Consider the following 17892-nt stretch of genomic DNA (forward strand, 5'->3'; position numbering starts at 1 on the left):
GTACTGTCTACTGAGCAAGCAGATGGGTTAAAATTGTGTTAACTTGCTTGTATTTTTTCTGATGAGGGAAAAGATATGTGAAAAATAACCCCAACATGGATTTACTTTTCCTAGTTTAAATCTCGAAAATTGAGTCTAGAGTATCAATTATTTACCATCATAAAATTATTAGAATTTTTAGTAACAAAATTTATAAACAATAAATACTTATAAACAATACATTTATAAACAAAAAAGTATTCTCTTCTGCTGAATGCTACATGGTGGAAAAAATACATAAGTAAAAACCAAGCAAATAAAGATAGAAGCCATGTTCTTTATGCAGTCATTTCAGTCATTTAGAAGAGGCAGGGCACTACCAGGGGGATCAAAGAAAACCTCAGAAGGGAGGAAGGACCGGAAAATAGAAAATGCAATATATGCCCTGCAAATAACTCTTTGTCAAGATTTCAGGGGCTAATAATAATAACCCCAATAATAATCTTATAAAGAAGAGCATTTCAGAAAGCAGCACTTTATAACAATTTCCATTCAATTGGCACCTACGAAGTGTCCATTGTAGTTTCTAATAAAGTACATGCAGACAGCTCTAAGACAGACAACTACCTACTTGAAATGTCCAAGTGAATTTTTCATATGCAACTCGGATGTGAAACGTTCAACAATGCATTCTTGTGTTTAGTTATTCAATGCATTTACTCCTTCTCTACTCTATTTCTCAGGAAACATATCTCTACTCACCCAGGTCTTTACCCAGAAGAAACCTCAGAGCCCCCCACGACCACTCCTTCCTCTTTAGCCCAAACACATGATCCATCCTAAGCTCTGCTTAGTCTTTCTACAAAATATACCTCAAATATTTCCACTTCTTTCCATTTATACTACTGAATCCTTGGCCCACTAAGGTCAAAACACTGCTTGACCAAGGAGTCAGCAGTATCTTTTTCTGAGATTACTGCCATAATCCTCTAACTGGGTATTCCTCCTATCTGCTGAGGAATTATTATTCTGAATAGTAATTGCCTATTTACCTATCTTCTCATGTTCTCTCCTCCCCAGACAATGCATTCTCAGCATCAAAGGTAGTGTCCTTGTTGGTGAATAAATTAATGACTAATCACAGTAATAATAATGGGTAGTCTTTATTAAGCACTTGCATTGTGCTAGGCATTATCTCAGCACTCTAATCCAGTTTCAATAAAGTCAGAACTATTTTTATGTGTTTTTGTGCATTAATATTAATTTTTTATTTTTAATTTATCTGTTAATTTATTTCTCTCTTTTCCTTAAAATATCTTGTACTCGTTTACATTGCACTTAAGATAAAATAGAAGCCCCATGTGAATTTGCCTTCTTTAGAGCCCCGTCTCATACCATTTCTCTTCCAATACCTATGCTTCAGGCTTCTGATTTAGTTCCTCTAGTGCACCATTCCAGAACCCTTTTGTATACATACTCTTTCTTAGGTCTAGAATGTTCTCCCTGTCCACTGCTCTCTGACTGGCTGTAGTAATACCCATTCATTCTTTATGTATCAATATAAATATCAGAGATGCCTTCCTTAACCTTCCATCCACCTGCTCCTACAGAGCATCCTGTCTTTTTGCTTCCCAGCCCTTGTCACAATGTACAATTTGTGTGAATAGTTGATTATTTTTACCACCTCACTAAACACTAAGCTTCATGAAAACAGATAAATTTTTTTCATCACAATTACCCAAGCACTTAGCACTGTGTCTGCACATAGTTGTCATCAACAGATATTTTTTGAATGATAAAATTAAGAGAACCATAAAAAATTAAAATAAGGCCTGGCACGGTGGCTCACACCTGTAATCCTAACACTTTGGGAGACCGAGGCAGGCGGATCATGAGATCAGGAGATCGAGACCATCCTGGCTAATACGGTGAAACTCCGTCTGTACTAAAAATACAAAAAAATTAGCCGGGTGTGGTCGTGGGCATCTATAGTCCCAGCTAATCGGGAGGCTGAGGCAGGAGAATGGTGTGAACCCGGGAGGTGAAGCTTGAAGTGAGCCGAGATGGCACCACTGCACTCCAGCCTGGGCAACAGAGCGAGACTCCATCTCAAAAATAAAATAAAATAAAAATAAAATAAATGAAGTAATATAATACATAAATAAACAGCACCCAACCCGGCCTTGGGGAACCAGGAAAACAATCTGGAAGAAAAGACAGACAGGAGAAGTTCTAAAGGAAAATAAAAACTTAGCTTCAGGAGTTCTTAACCCTGATTATACATGAGCTGATCTGGGACTATTTCAATAAACTTTGAGCCCAGGAAATAACATTTAATTGGTGAGGGTGGTACCCAGGCATCTGTTTCTGTTTTGTTTTGTTGTTTTTGAGCACCTCGAGTGATAATGTCAGGATTGAGAACCATCGAGTTTGATAAAGATTGGGTAAAGAGAGAATCGGAGTGTTTGAGAATGGACTTTGCCAAGGCATGGAGAAAAAAGACGACATGATATGTCCACAAAATAGCAACATGTTCCTCATACTATGGCTGATCATTGATTATAACAGAGGAAATGGTGAGAGATCTAGTTAAAGGACTGAAAAAAGATAGACATTAAATGGTCTAGTTTCTAGTAACTCTGCTAAAGGTGGACAGTATCCTAAGGGAAGGGCATGATCAGACTTGCATTCCTCTGTTTTTAGATTCAGAGTGAATTCTGGTAAAAGAGGGGCAAGGGAATCAAGGCTCAGAGATAGGAAGCTGGCGGTGTAGTCAAGACAACATTACACGTACAGCCCAGAAGAACATTTTCAGGCAAGGTTATTTCAAGGTCATGTTTAAAGGCATGCACTACACCAGCATTTGGTTTCAATATGGTGTGCTCAATAAATTAATGTTAGGATATTATGTCCTTGAAGAGATTCCTTATGAATTTCTTAAATCTACTGGCACAGGAGAAAGCAAAAGAATATGTTTGCAGTTCATGTGGTGATCTCCAAGTATTTTATAATTACAATGGAATTCACATTTTTAGAGGGTTTTCTGGAATTCCAATATATCATATAATCTGGTTTTGGTCATTGAAATTAAAGGTATTGTGTCTATAAGTGATCTCAGGATTTCTTTTATTAAGTCTGTTTAGATAGAGAGCATTTCCCCTTAAGAAACTATCACAAAATCCTATCTTGAAAACTTTACGCTTTGTCCCATTAGAAAAACATGTAATAATTTGATCTTCATAGAAAGTGAATGTTTTGTGTCATTGAGAAGTAAAATACTCAGAGATATTGAACTGAAAAGGAAAAGGGAAATTAGAAGTCATCAAATGAAAAATGTAAAGTATATATTTGAGGAGAAACTTTATAAAGAAGAGTTTTATATTTTACTGTATGTCTTTAAACTACATGTGTCTTTCCTTTCAACAAAATAAAAATGAGAAGTGAATTAAAGTGTAACAGAAAATACAGAATGATGTTTTTTATTTTAATAGGAAGAGTTTGTTTAGTTGGTCATTGGCAATGAGTTGGATAATGTTTATGCCATGCAAAGTTTTTCCACTAAAACAATTACATTTTATTCAGGGTCTCCTTATAATATGCCTGTATCTGGAGAAGCAATCATCTATTCTTCACAGCCATACTACACTATAAACAAACGGTAATTAAGCCCCTGTTGTGGGCAGAGTACTAGGCGATGGGAATGGAGAAATGTGAGACTCGGCCTTTGTTTTCACAGGTCTTAAATTCCATAGGAGGAGATAGCATCTATTCATCAAAGGACAAATAAAAATAAAGAGGCCGGGTGCGGTGGCTTATGCCTGTAATCCCAGCACTTTGGGAGGCTGAGGTGGGTGGATCACAAGGTCAGGAGTTTGAGATCAGCCTGACCAACATGGTGAAACCGTGTCTCTACTAAAAATACAAAAATTAGCCAGGCGTGGTGGCATGCGCCTGTAGTCCCAGATACTCCAGAAGCTGAGTCAGGAGAATTGCTTGAACCTGGGAGGCAGAGGTTGCAGTGAGCCGAGATTATGCCATCACTCCAGCCTAGGCAACAGAGCGAGACTCAGTCTCAAAAAAAATAAAATAAAATAAATAAAAATAAAGGGAGTTTTACCTGAGTGTCAGAGAAACAACAGACACGATAAGAATAGACAGTAGTTAGAGTGAGAAGTGAGAAAGAATGTCTGGAAAACTGTAGGATACGTGGACTACAGAAGGGTAAGTGGTTTGGGGCAGAGGGTACCAGGGTGTTTGTGTAGGATGAACAATAATGAAAGAACCTTTAAAAGCATAGTAAAAAAAGATATGGTAGAAAATCTGAAGGCAGCATAAGTTATGCAAGGCCTTGTACACCAGGTCAAAATATTTGAGACCTTTATTATAGGCTAGATCAGAGCAACAGAACAGCTTGAACTAGCATATAACGTGTAAATCAATGGTTTCAAAATATCTATATAAAGCAGTTAAAGAACAGAATACAGTTTATAGCAAAATGGTGAATTACATGATGTAAATACTAGAGTAATTCAGATTCAAGATCTCTCCTCTCCATCATGGGATGGATTTGTTAATAGAGGCCTCAGGTTGGTAGGGCTCTACATTGATTTTTTAAACGGTGTTGCAACACAGTATTTTCTCTCATTTTCTGTGAGTAAAGAAGATGCTTTGGAGAGCCAGTCACATGAGCAATATACTCAATGGCTGCTATTCTGAACCTACGTTTTTCAAATTTCAGCATAGATATGAATTACCTGTGGCTTTGTTGAAGTGCAGGTTCTAATTCACAGGTCAGGAGGGACATAAGATTCTGTTTTCTTATGAACTTACAAGTGATTTAGCTGAAGTGATTAGGTCTATAAGTGATTTGAGCTACTGATCCATGGATTATACTTAGTGTAATTCTAGCCTATGCCTTCACACAATGAGACTGGCTGACATAGCGCTGACATTCTCACTAGTATATCGCTCAACAAGTCAACGAGAAGAAAAATCTAGCACTACTCATTAAAGATAGCTAAAATAAATCAACTGACCACACTTTGATCATCTTGGTTCAACAGATACAATTAAGCAAAGAGATAAATCTCCAGGATAGTTTTATGAACACCACACAAAAATATGTACTCTCTCTCCCTCTCACACACACACACACACACACCCCTATGCACATGCACATGCACACACACACACACACCACATACACACAGATGTAAATTCATATTCTACTAAATATGACCTTAGGATGAATGAAGAACAGTCCAGCAAATAAATTTAAATTTTTAAAATTCTGTTTTTATTACCCATGTGCAAACTTTATTTATAAAATATTAACTCTCTAGTATTTACTTACATCCATCAGCCTCCACCTGTCATGATTGGTTACTTTTACTTGTCAACTTGACTGGACCATAGTCCCCAGATATTAGGTCAAACACTATTCTGGATGTTTCCACAAGCATGTGTTTGGGTGAGATTAACATTTATGTTGGTGGACTTTAAGTAAACAAAATTGCCTTGCTAATGTGGATGGGCCTTGTCCAATCAACTTACGGCCTGAATAGAACAAAAGACAGATCTCTCCCAAGTAAGAAGGAATTCTGCCAGCAGACAGTTTTTGTACTTGAACTGTGATGTCGGTCAGTTCCCTGGTCTCCAGCCTGACAGCCTACCTGAAGATTTTGAATTTCATAATAGTATAAGCTAATTCTTTAAAATAAAATTTCTATCTATACACACATCCTATTGGCTCTATTTCCTTGGAGAACCATAGCTGCCTATGAAAAACTAGGCTTTATTATAGGTCTTTTTATACTTCTAGCCATTGAAGCTTGGGGTTTTTAATTTTTCTTATTAGGTTTAGCCTTTGAACATAGCTCAGAGCCAGTCTTTCAATGTAGGGATTATGAATGAGCTTTAAATCAGGGCTCACTGGATCACCACATAATCAACTTGACTGGCTCTTGAATGCTGTATCAGTCCATTCTCATGCTGCTATGAAGGTATTGCCTGAGATTGGGTAATTTCTAAATAAAGGAAATCTAATTGACTCACAGTTCCACATGGCTGGGGAGGCCTCAGGAAATGTACAATCCTGGCAGAAGGTGAAGGGGAAGCAAGGCACATCTTACGTGGCAGATGGCAAGAGAGAGAGTCATCAAACAGGGAAGTGCCACACTTTAAAAACCATCAGATCTCATGAGAAATCCCTCACTATCACAAGAACAGCATGGGAGAAATTGCCCCCATGATCCAATCACCTCCCACCAGGTCTCTCCCTTGACAGGTGGGGATTACATTTCAAGATAAGATGTGGGTGGAGACACAGAGCCAAACCAAATCAGATGCCTAGGTCCTAGACTCTTGGATTGTTCCTGGCTGATCAAGTCCCTGCCAAGTAGCCCCACTCTCTTAGAGGGACATAATTCCCCCTCTTCTTTTTTTTTTTTTTTTTTTGAGACAGAGTCTCGCTCTGTCGCCCAGGGTAGAGTGCAGTGGCACGATCTCCGCTCATTGCAATCTCCGCCTCCCGGGTTCAAGCAATTCTCTACTTCAGTCTCCAGAGTAGCTGGGATTACAGGTGTCCACCACCATGCCCAGCTAATTTTTGCATTTTTAGTAGAGACGGGGTTTCACCATGTTGGCCAGACTGGTCTCGAACTCTTGACCTCAGGTGATCCGCCTGCCTCAGCCTCCCAAAGTGCTGGAATTACAGGCGTGAGCCACCACGCCGAGCCAATTCCCCCTCTTAAGGTCTAGTCCCATGGGACTGCAGGCAGCTGACAGATTTATTTTCCTGCCTCTTGAGCTTCTGTTTTTTACCCTGATCTCGTGCTCATTTTCAACCTTTGTCTGGAGGTGCTTGCATCCTGCTTGTCCTTTGTTCTCTTATACTGATCTGTCAGATGTGGAACAATATGAGATCAGTTGAAGAATTTTGGCCTAAGTTATATTTTCTGGCAGCTGGACTTATTCTAACTCTTCAGGCCTCTATGTTCTAGTCAATCCATAACTACCCAAACCCTACTTTTATCAAGCAAACACACCATATATCCCATCTGACTCCTGCCTATTCTCTGGCCTCCTCTATCATCAGTTCTAAATGCACCTCACACTGTAGCTCCCATGATTCTAACTCTTCTTTACACGTTCTGGGTCCTTTTATCATCCCTTTCCTAAACATGCTATCTCCTCTGTCTGGCATAATCTTCTTTTATTGCCTGACAATATCCTACTGAGCCTTTAAGAAACTGCTTAAATGTTACTATGCTCTGAGGTCATCAGTGACCCTTCTAGTTAAGTCATTCTTCCCTCCGGCACTTTGTTTATATCTCTTTATATCATGAACTTTAGTAGTGTTACCTGTGTTTTTCTCCATGCTGACTCTCTTGAGGGCAGGAACTGATTCTTACTTATTTTTGTGACCCAAGGAGCTAACAGTACTCATCACATGGAGGAGCTTAATTCTCTTTTTGATTCAATTATTGCCTAATAATTCTGGGCATTGTCCAAATTGTAGGCAGAGAATGTTTTGTGTTCTGTCAACAACCATCAGCCTAGAACAAGTCATTCTGACATTAAATAGTTATTTTTCTTCTAGGTATCAATTTTACATATAAACTTGGCTACACACCAGAACTCAACTGGATTATAAATGAAGATGTCAAGGACAAATGCTTTATCCTAAAAGTTATCTTGAGAGACAGAAACAGCAACAACTAGAAAAAAAATCCAATAAGCTTATTTCCCATATAAAACTGAAAGTTGAAAAATAATTGGAAAGCCATAAAATCTACATGTACTCCACTATGTAGCAATTTTTACTCTATTCTTCTGTATATGCAATGTTTTGCTTTTTCACCTAAATTTTAGGCTGCCAGAGAAATCCTTACTCCTAAGTTTTGGGTTCAGGACTTGCCTGCTCATCCAGGACGGGAACCATGCTTAAGTGTCCTTTCTTCCTCCCAAGCACCTCACAGAGGGGCTGCTTACCATACACGAGGCCCTCCTTAACATTTGTAGTTTGACAAACTGGCAAAGTCAAATCTGAAGTCACTCATGTAGCCATAGGAAATTGTGATTCTCTTGGCTCTTTATTTTTAAAAATTATCATTGGGATTTTATTGTTGAAAAAGTTGCTCAAGTAAAATACAGATAAAATTTTTCCAATTCAGAATAAATTGTCTACTTTCCTAGAAGGTAGGGGCTCAACCAGAAATAGTAAAGTTCATAAGCTTGACAGACAAAGTTTAGTCAGTTTCATTAAGAGAGGTTTCAGCTAGCATGGGCACTTTATACTAAATGACCCTCATAATCAGCTTACTCGCAATAAGGTTTGGGGATTTTACAATCCCTCAGGTTTTTACCTGAGTTCATATAAAATGCTAAAGATGCTAATATGATAGTTACTTTGCAAAGGTGTCTCCTTTCAATGAATCATGTCTCCCACGTTCATGCCCTTTTGTAGTTCTCTCCTCCTGAACCAGGGCTAGTTCTGTGACTCACTTAATAGAATGTGCAGGGAATAACACTGCCTGACTTCTGACATTTGATTAAAAGAGACTTGGCAACTCCTGCCTGGAGCCTTGAGTTGCTGCGTGAGAAGCCTGAGCACACTGAGACCATAAGCTGAGAAGGGCATGTGTAGACACTCAAGTCAACAGTTTCAGCTAAGCTCAATTGTTCAGTTATACTCACCCGAGTACCAGACCTGTGAATGTAGAAACCATCTGGACATCTGGCCCAGTCAAGCCTTCAGATGGCTCCAGCCATACCTGACAACTGAAGGTGACCACATGGGAGACCTCCAAGCAAGAACTAAGAGATAATATCAAATTATTGTGTTAAGGTACTAAGTTTTGAGGTGGTTTGTTATGCCGCAATAAATAACTAAAACACTGTAATCGGGGGAAGTTGACTAATTCAGAAACAAAGCCTGATATAAGATTTCAAATCATTGAACACCTGGATGCATGATAAGCTAAAAATAGCTCTTCCTCCATTAAGACCTGGGTCTTTTGCCTCCGAAAAGAGAAAATTATATGCTTTTCAAATATGATTTAACCTACCATCCGTTTGGTTTTGCTTAAGTTCATGGCTACTTGTCACTGCATAGTAACAAATTCTACCCATTTTATCACTTGAAGCAATAAAGCAGAACACACTGTCCCCTGAAACTGCAGAAAAACAGTTAATGGGATGAGATGACCACCATCTTCTTCCAGGCAGTGAGTCAGATCAATGGGAATTGTTGCCTTGGTTCAGACAGTGGCTGATTCAACAGGTGGATTTCTCTCCCTTTGTCTTCGCTTCTGTAAACTAGCCCAAGAAAATGATGGGGTCAATAGCATGATGGTGCTGCTGGGAGGTGAAGACTGCAAGTGAGGCTGCGTCGGCAGAGTGTCACTTTGTCTCTCTGCTTGGCAAAGCTTATGATCATCGTTACCCAGCAGTGATGGAGCAACTGTGCTTTTCAGGAAGTTGCCCAGGAGGTTCACTCATTGCACCAGGTACAGTTGTCAGTAATTAAAGTAGAATTATGCTAATAATCTTAATGGCAACTAAATTCGTACAATTAGAGACTGAGGAGGAGAAAATTTCATGTGTATACATGGTTATGCCAAAGATCTCATTAACTGAGTTAAAAGACAGAGGCCTGGGCTTCCAGGTGCTTGCTGCCTTTATTTTTGGTCACTCCAGGGTGCTGTTCCTGCATAGCAGCCCTGTGTCAAACTGGAGATCGCATTGCTCCTTTCCCATGGAATTGCCACAATCAGAAAGTCAAACTTGTTTTCTTGTCTGAACCTGATGTGATCATGTATTGTCTTGTTTCCCTCTCTCTCCCTTCTTGTTCTTACTTCTGGATCCCCAGGTCTAAGTTCAAGGCCTGGCACACACAGGTATTTAATAAATGTTTATTAGAAATGAAGACTCTGGAATTGACACAAAATGAGCCAGATTAGATGAGCAGGTCAGGAAATCCATATTTTATACATATACATATATGTGTATATATATATGTATAATGTGTATTGTATATAATATTTTTACATATCCTTATCTATTGTGCTTCCATCTCTGAGGATTGTGTAGGGGATCCTTTAAAGCCAAGCAAGATCTTGTCCAGTCCTTGATTGCCCAGCCTTGCCTGGGGTATTTTATCCTTCAGTCTCATTCCAGCCAGAACCTGAGCCAATGAGAACCAAGCCCTCTCTTGTGGGGTCTAGAGTTAGCCTTGCTTCCTTATGTAGGAGAAGCCCCCACATTTTCCCAAAGATACTTGGCTTTTCCCTAAATTAGGCATTTTCTAACAGTCTTAGTAATGAAGGTCTTTTTCCAAGAGCAGTGTCATATGGAACCCTAAATATAAATACCTACATGCAGGGCTGCCCTGGCTAAAACAGAAATGGGACACCAAGGCTATGTCTGCTCAGCCTCTCAGACCCCTCTGAGATAATTCTGAAGAACCATGAAAAAATAATAAGTAAATATCTCAAAATCAGCAGCCTAGTTCATTAAATGAGAAGTTTCTTTAAAAAAAAGAATTAAGTGAACTTCAGTTCTTGACACTGAGATTTAGACTCAATCTCTGACCCCAGGCCATTTCTTGGGCAAAATCTGCCCAGATTTTGCCAGACCTCCTCTTCTGTGCCTGAGTTTTCAGATCCTTAAATCCACAGCAGCTGCTTCAACCCTCAAACTGCAGCCCCAGACCCCATCTCCTTGTGACTGTCACCATCACACTGCCTCCTGCTGCCACATTCTGCTCACCAGATCCAATTCCTTGGATGGTGACACCAGCATGGACTAACCCTGATTTTGCCACATATCTTAGACACAGCACTTTTCACCCTCTGCATTAGTTTTTTATTGATACATTAAAAATTACCACAAACTTAGTAGCTTAACAAAACACACTTATCACATCATCATCACCATGCATTAGGAGCCTGACTTTATTTCCCTGGGTCCTCTGCTCAGAGACTCATAAGGCTCAAATTAAAGTACCAGCTAGCTAGCTAAATCCTTACTTGGAGGCTCAACTAGGAAAAGATCTGCTTCAAAGTTCCCTCAGATTGTCAGCAGAATTAATTTCCTTGAGGCTCTAGGACTAAGGTTCCATTATCTTGCCAAGGACCACTCTCAGCTACCAGAAGCCACTCTCAGGTTCTTACCATGTGACCTTCTCCATTTCAGCACTGAATCCCTCTCACACTTCAGATGTCTCTGCCTCTTCTGCTACTAAATAGAGAAAATTCACTTCTTTTACAGGACTCATGTGATGAAATTAGGCCCACCCAGATAATCCCACGATCTTAAGGTCAACCGTTCAGTACCCTTAATACATTGCAAAATCCCTTTTGCTGTGGAACATGACATAGTCATGGGAGAAACACAAGGAGGCAGAGATCACAAGGACATCTTGAAATCTGCCTACCATAGCTTTCATAAGCACATTCCATATATTTCCCACTGTTCCTCTATGTTGTTCAGGACAAGTTCATCGCCGAACAACTAAACTTCGAAATCTCGGTGAGTTAGTGCAATCCGGGTTTTCTTCTTTCTCACATCAGAGTTTTCCTGGGTTAGCAGGGACTCTGCTCAACATCGCAATCTAGAAACTCAGGTTCCTTCAGTCTAGTAACTGCTATTCCTCAGGGCTCCAGAGCCTTTCATTTAATCTTTTGTATTCTGCTGGCAGATGAGAGAAGAGACAGCATGAACGATTTTGAGGGAACTTATGGGCCAGGCCCGGAGGTGACCTTCCTGACTCCCGCCCACACCCCATTGACCACAACTAGTCACGTGGTTGTCGCAAATCTAAGAAAGTCTGGGAAATGAACAGTTGTACCAATAAGAACACAAAAATGCTTGGTGAAGTCAAGTTCCCTCTCTGACTATCTACCTATGCTTCTGGTAGGGTCTAGCATGCTCCCTGAACTTGAGAGAGGGCAAATAATTACCTTTCTTTGATGCAAACCCTATCCTCCCACCTCAAAATGGGTCAGTTTCTGAATTTTTCAGTTGCAAACACAGAACTTAAAATTATGACAGTGCCAAGATATGTCTGCTGAAGCTGATGTTATTCTTTAAATAATTTTAGGGTTCAAGTATCAAACTTTTACATCAAAGCACACAAACTTTATTCTCATCACAAATAGAAGATTGGCAATTAATGTGTAATGAATCTGAGAATTTTAAAAGAAGGTGTGGTATAAGAAGAAGGGGAATACACATATGCACACACACGTTGTATGTCGTTACGCCAGTTCCATTCCTTTTCTTATTATCAAGTACATTTCTGCTTATTTCCAAGACTGCCTTCTGAAGCCTTTTCTTCAGAGACTTTCTGATGTGATTGAGTTTTGTTCTAGGAGCTGCCAGAAAACAACTTGTTATTTTTGGAGAGTTATAGTTGTTGTGCTGGGTCAAGAAGAACACGTATTCCAATTCTAAGCAAGAGCTAAGCGCAGTTTTAAATCTCACCTTGAGAAAGAAAATGATTCTCTTATTTCCTGCTTTAAAAGATGTTGGGGGTAAAACATGAAAAAGATGCTGGAAGCCCTTGAAATACCTGGGACTTGACACATCCAAGGTTGTAAACATCTTGAAGTATTTACATTCATATTTCAAGGGATTAATTAGGCTGCTATTTATGTAAACATCACTTTTCACATTAGTCTTTATTGATTTACCAGCTGCTCACTTGTCACTTGTCCTGTGTTTTTTTTGTTTGTTTTGTTTTGTTTTGGTTTGGTTTGGTTTGGTTTGGTTTGCGATGAAGTCTTGTTGTGTAGCCCAGGCTAGAGTGCAGTGGCATGATCTTGGCTCACTGCAACCTCCGCCTACCAGGTTCAAGCGATTCTCCTGCCTCAGCCTCCTGAATAGCTGGAATTACAAGCACGTGCCACTGCACCTAGCTAATTTTTTGTAATTTTTAGTAGAGACAGGGTTTCATCATGTTAGCCAGGCTGGTCTTGAAGTCCCAACCTCAGGTAATCCACCCACCTCGGCCTCCCAAAGTGCTAGTATTACAGGCGTGAGCCACCACGCCCGGCCTCACTTGTCCTATTTAATTTTACTATTCATTGAGTTGGTATTGAGATTTTCATGAGTGCTTAACCAGTTCCCAAAGCTTTGATTGTTTTTCAAATCACACCCCATTGGCATGAAGCAGTGACTTGAAGGCAGAAAACCAAAGCAACTAAGAACCTCCAAGTCACTTTGGTGGGATGAAAACATGGGGTCAGAGATGTCAAGAGGAGCAAGCAGAAGCCTTCATGGAAGCAGGTAGATATTTGTGGGCAGGGTGCTTTTTGTCATTGTTCAAAGACTTCATCTGTGGTTCCTCTGTAAGGTTTAAAACAATAATTTCAAAGCAGACTCTTTGACCATATGCAGTTTATACTCAGGTTACAGCAACATACTACAATTCCTTTGGTACATCTGATCTCCCAATACCAGAAATTTGAGGAGACTGTTTAGAAATAAAACTCTTAAATGCAGTGTCTCTGTGTGTTGTTCTTACCATCGTTTCCTATAAGGTCACTGAAAAATGCTGTTCAGTCTTTATATCCAACCCACCCAGCCCATTACGTATAGGGCAATAGAGAAAACCAAAGCTTAAGCAGAATATATACACTTAATAGACACAGTGTAGTCTTTTAAACACTGAATTTTAAAGAAGGTAAAACACAATGGCTTATACTCCACTAAGGATGTCTCACATCAAATTTGTTTTGGGATATGACCTATTTATAACCTGTTATTGCATTAACCCTAGTTTTGTTTGGAAATGGATATCTCCAGGTTGCTACAGTGTACAGATTAACTTCTGTTAAATATGAAACAGATGCTCTGAGCTAGCAAGCCAGGAAATTATTCAGGTCTCCTCTTCCCGTTTCTTTTTGAATTCAGATAACTCTTCTTGAGACCCTCAATGAAAGACTATAAAGGTAATAACCAGGCTCCTGTTATCACTGCTGATGATAAAGAATCCACAAATGAAATATATTCACCCAGATGTTCAGGATGTACTACTGATCTAGACGCATTACTTTTTATTTGGTTTAATTTATTTTTATAGGGCTATCCACCAAAATGATAAAAGAAAGAGACAGGCATCTTAATGGCATTGGCTATTTGTATATGATGAAAAAGTTGTTATTATCCAGTTGTGTGATCTTTATGGAAGAAGCATACAGAGGGCAAAGTCTACCAAAGTTCAGGGGCTTCAAAACAAACCGACTGTCTAGGTTGTAAATTGCCTATTGACCTCACATGGCTAAATGGCTTTTTAATGGAGATCAGCTCTCTGAATCCAGGATCCTGCACTGCAAGTTACAAGCTCCAGGCTGCCATGAACTCTTCAGGGTGCTGAGGAAGAAGTGCACTCCTACAGACATTAGAGGTCAAAAGAAAATTGCAGTCATTGACTACTCTTGTGTCTGTGCCCCTTTCCACAGCAGGGAAACAATTTGATACCAGTTTTTCTTTCTTTCTAATCAAATACTCCCCCACCATAACCCACCTTTTTTCCACTCCCTCCCCCATCCCTCTATTTATTTTGCTTATGTTGCCCATCTAGATATGATGGGTTTGTAGTACTTGGGCTAGTCAACTGATACAGCAGGAGATGACAGTTGACACATCAGTTTACTCTTAGACAAAGGATAAACACTAATAAAAGTAACTGCAAAGAACTATAAAAATATAACATGTTCCAAATGCTGAGTCCACTCAAAATAATGATATAATCATAAGGGAAGCAAAAGAAGCTTCTGTCATTGCAGGGACAAGGCCCCAACAAGAGCATTCTAATGCTTTAAAATTATGAATAAGCTTTCATATGTCTCTGCTTACAGCTTTGTTAACCACAAGGTAGAAAGTCAAAATTGCATGTTTGTATAACTTGTATTTAGCACTTAACTAAAATTCAAAAACCAATGCAAAAGCAGAAGGAGGGCAAGAGTGTGTTTTCCTAAGCTGCCACATAGCCACTTAGGGTTCTCCCAACTCTAGGATCCTCTCAACAGAAAATTTACAATGTTTTCAACTCCGAGGAAGGGACCAGGGTAAGGAAGAACTGAAATAAAGGGGGGAGAATCCAGGGTCAGGGTTCTCCACCCCAGGTTCTGAAATTGCTAGAAGTGGAGGGAAATCTGATGTTTCTGTCCCAAATGCAACTTAAAAGACTAAGAAATATACTTGTGGTCAACCACAAGCCAGCTATTTCTTTGTGACCAAAGCCTAACCCCTTTCTCAAGTCCACAGCATTGTAGACACAGTTTCCCCCAGTGCAACCAGTAAATTCACTGACTTTCTCAAACCAGCTCTCTATTATATAGAAACTTCAGGGCCTCAAGAAGCAGAAAGTTGACTGTTTGAATTTTCAACTTTTCTACCATTTGAGTCAGTGCCAGTTAGACATAATTCCATTTCATATCCTTTAGTACTGGGTAACTCAAAGTGTGGTCCGTGGACTAGTGCCAGGCTGAGAACTGTTGCCAGTCTACCATGAGATAACTACAGATAGTAAGCATTATATCTGTTTATTCTTAAAAACGTGACTTTATTTGATGTCTTTTATGGCATTTTTGTCATGCATTTTTTTCTCGTATTTTACAAAAGTATGAGTCTACAAGGAATTGCAAAGTTAAAAAGAAAGTGTCCTTTGCCATTGTTAATTTGAAAAGTTCCACTCTAGAAGATCCAGTTTTGTCTTGAGGAATAGCTTTTCATATGGCAAACTCATCAAGTGTTGCACTTCTCCACATTATTTCATATGTATCTATATTTGGTGTTGGTAGATAGCTTATAACTTTGCTACATGATTTTTTCCAGATCCTCTGAGAAGCAGGCCACAAGACAGTTTGAAAATAAAAGAGATTTACTGGGGCAATGTCAGAAAGGGAAACTGAGAAAGGGGAAGGCAGGGAGAACACCAAAAACATCAAACTGCAATGCAGGGCTGACCCCTGGGAAGGAAGGAAGGAAGGGAGGGAGGGAGGGAGGGAGGGAGGGAGGGATTGGCTGTATGTCCCCACCCAAATCTCATCTGGAATTGTAATCCCCATGCCACGTGTCAAGGGAGGGACTTGGTGAGAAGTGATTGGATCATAGGGGCGGTTTCCCCCATGCTATTCTCGTGATAGTGAGTGAGTTCTCATGAGAACTGATAGCTAAAAGTGTGTGGCTTCCTTCAATGTCTCTCTCTCCTGCCACCATGTAAGATGTGTCTTGCTTCCCCTTCACCTTCCATCATAATTCTAAGTTTCCTGAGGCCTCCCCAGCCATGTTGAACTGTCAGCCAATTAAACCTTTTTTCTTCATAAATTACCTAGTCTCAGGAAGTTCTTTATACCAGTGTGAAAACGGACTAATACAGAGGGAGAGAAGGAAGGAGGAAAGAAGATCTTAGACTGCACAGTATTTCTAAGGAAGTTTATCAAGGCTAGCATGGAGTCTCCCTTGAGCCAAAGTCACCTGTCAGAGGAGTTCTCTGTCTCCTCTGGGCCTGCTTTTGTATCCCTGGAAGTTTCAGTCATTGGCTAAAAACAGCCTTTGGAAAGTAGGCATAAATGTAGTGATAAATTTTAAAGCAGAGCCAATGGGGTACTTTTTCATGTACATAAAAACTGCAGTGGGAAACCCAAGGGGCACATTTTATGGCCACTATACTCCTCCTGATTTCACTGAAGGGAAGTGATCTCCTTTTCATCCATAGGTGAAGAGAAGCGAAGTAGGATTCATGTTTCTGGTCCCCCATCTTTTCCTCACTCCTCTGGGATTGCCTAACTGGTGAGACCAAAGAAAGTCTAACATAGTCTGAGCCATAGTCTTGGCTAGTCATAGCCAAATTAACCTACACACAGGATCACAGCACTTTTTTAAAAAGGTGGGTTGCTTCTGGTTCTAAAAATAATTAGATTTTTTTTAAACAGGCCTCACTCGTCCTTTCAGCTATCAAGATAACTGTTGGGTATGAAAACTGAACTCTGTCTTAGAGGTAAGACAATAAATCACTTTATTCTACAATTCAGCTTTACCAGAAAACTTCTCACTTTGAGGAAAGTTGCCTAGTTCATAAATAAATCTAATTCTATTTTTAAATCTGTAATTACATTTCTGTTTATATCTCTCATTTGAAGGGAAACCAGAAAAGGAGAAGGGTGAATGATTAGCATCACCTAATTTCTATTGTATGGATGGATGGGAGCATATTTATCCAAGGTACCCGTATCATTCTGAATATAGTACATGAGCCTGCAAGGTTCTTATGTGTTCCTTTGTACTTAAAATAATAAGTGCAAATAGCAATAGCTGCAAATAAATATGTGTGGTGACAGCCCTTGATATTGGAATAAAAGTATCAATCAGTATTCCACAGAAAACTGTACTTGCAGTTGAAGACAGAACATCTGTTATCAAACACCTCAAGACCTTTAAAAATGAATAGAAGCACTCATCTTTGGCTCCTTAGAAAAGGAAGGTGAATGCTTTGATAAGCGTCTCTTTGTGGAAGTCTCTTTATAAATGCAAGTCTCCAACGGACTACTCAACCTAAAAACAAGTAGAAAGTGTTATTGGTAAGAATGCTCACTTCATTGTAAGGTAGCAGGAATAACGTCACTAAAAATTTATGAAGAGACCTAAATCTACAGAAAATTCAAGTGCACCTATGAAAATGAGGCCCTCCTGAGTGATCTTAATTTTCATCACCAGTAAATCAAAAGCTTTTACTTTATCATTTGGAATCTAGAGCAGAAGTTGGTAGGTAGAGGAACATAAATAGAAATTAAAGCATTGACTCACCATGGGAAAACCTAAGTTAATCGATTGTTGTTTTTTGTTGTTGTTTTGTCTCTGGATTGTCTTCTTTTGATAGTCATTAAATACGAAAGAAAATCTACT

This window comes from Pan paniscus, chromosome 4 (assembly GCF_029289425.2).
Source record: "Pan paniscus chromosome 4, NHGRI_mPanPan1-v2.0_pri, whole genome shotgun sequence".
Lineage (NCBI taxonomy): Eukaryota > Metazoa > Chordata > Mammalia > Primates > Hominidae > Pan > Pan paniscus.